The sequence below is a fragment of the Arachis duranensis genome, chromosome 3 (genome assembly GCF_000817695.3).
Source record: "Arachis duranensis cultivar V14167 chromosome 3, aradu.V14167.gnm2.J7QH, whole genome shotgun sequence".
Classification (NCBI taxonomy): domain Eukaryota; kingdom Viridiplantae; phylum Streptophyta; class Magnoliopsida; order Fabales; family Fabaceae; genus Arachis; species Arachis duranensis.
The window spans coordinates 28,655,549-28,657,394 of NC_029774.3; positions in this window are offsets into that span (position 1 = coordinate 28,655,549).

Here is a 1,846-nt window from a genome sequence, read left to right on the forward strand (position 1 = left end):
GTGGTTCCAAATGCGACAATCACGTCGGAGGATCGAGAATAAAGCGACACGATGGTTCAAACGGTGGCTCGTGCAGCGGCAAAATGAGGAGGGAGCGATGCGGTGATTCTAATGGTTACAAGAAATGAAAACGCGGAAAACAACAGAGCTAAAGAACACTTAATGCATGAAAGAATATGCACTTCCAATTCTTCACCATGATTGATGCTACAGTGTTATTACACCCTCTAAATTTTTTAATTAGCCATTAATACACCTTCTAAACTTTTCAAATCAATCATTATGTTAATTATTCAAATTATAATTTATTAAAATAAAATAAAATTATTATAATCAATTGAATTGTTTAAGTTGGCTGGTTCGAGACTTAATTTTCTATACTTTCCCAAATATAATATCAAAGAATTGATATTCTTAATAGTTATCACTAAATTCAAGAGTTTATTATCTGTTTTTTTAATTTTTTAATAAATTTAAAAAATAAAAATTACCCTTATTTTAAAGAGAACTTAGTAGAATTTGCATTTTTTATTTGTTATATTAAAAATACTATTTGTACACTAAAATTAGTCATTAAAATCAGCCACTAATATATTTGTGTATAAATACATGTGTGGTTTAATTTATTTTTAATATATATTTATATTTTAATATGTATTTTATACTAATGGTTGACTTTAATGGCTGATTTTAGTGTACACATAGCATAACTCTTATTATATTATGGTTGATAATAATGTTTTTTTTTAATTATGAAATTTAATTTAAAATATAACACCATTTAATTTGGAATATAGAAATCAGGCCCTCTAATTTTTGAGAGATACAAAAATTAAACTCTCCAATTTTTAGAATATAAAAATCAAATCTTTCGATTTCTAAAATTAAACCTTCCCATATCTACTTCAAAAATATATAAAAAAAAATTAGAATACAAAAGTTAGATCCAATCATTTCTATACCCTCCAAAATTTTAAAAAATACTCAAAATTACAACCTTAAACTATATCACTTATCACCAATGTCAACTCAAACCCAAAAAAAATTAGCCTAGAATTTGCTTCTTAGAACTTAGAAGTTGGGAACCGTTGGTTTTATCCAAAGGCAGTGACCGGTTGATGCCTTTTGATAGAGTAGACACCTTTACATGCCACTACCCACCTTTTGAAAGGGACACCCCTCACAGCTTTTTCTAATATCTCTCTCTCTTTTATGTTTTATCTCTGGCTGTCGTTATTGCTTCACTTAAAAGATACAACACCATATCATACATGTCTAAATTTACTTCCTCACCAAAACCACCTTTCTGCCTAGTTTGCAAAATTACTGTAGATTGCATCTGAGAGGGCCTCCCTTTTCTTTCTTTTTGCGGAACAACATTGCGTGCTTATGCTTTTGCATGGTTGTCCTTTCCCTTACCGTAAAAAAGATCGTTGTCCTTTCCCTTCAAAACTTGAAATTACTTTTATAACCTACTCATTAGGAGCTAAAAGCTCAAAACCAAAAAAACATACTTGTAATTCTTGAAGGGGAAGACAGTCACTGAGTCTAGACGATATTATATTATGGTTCCTAAAGATATTTAATTCTTTTTGAGCATAAATATAAAAGTTTAGTTAATATGTATCATAATAATACATAAAAAGATTATTATTAGTAAAATAAGAAAAAGTCTAGCTAGGATAGTAAAGGATTTTTTTTAATAAATATGTTTATCAACTAGTTAGCTCTAACTTAGCTACATTTCTAATTAATTCTCTAGCGGGATCGTTAAAATAAATAAAATAAAAATTATTTTTTTATATCTTTTCTAAATTTTTTTAATTAATAATTTTACCATATATCT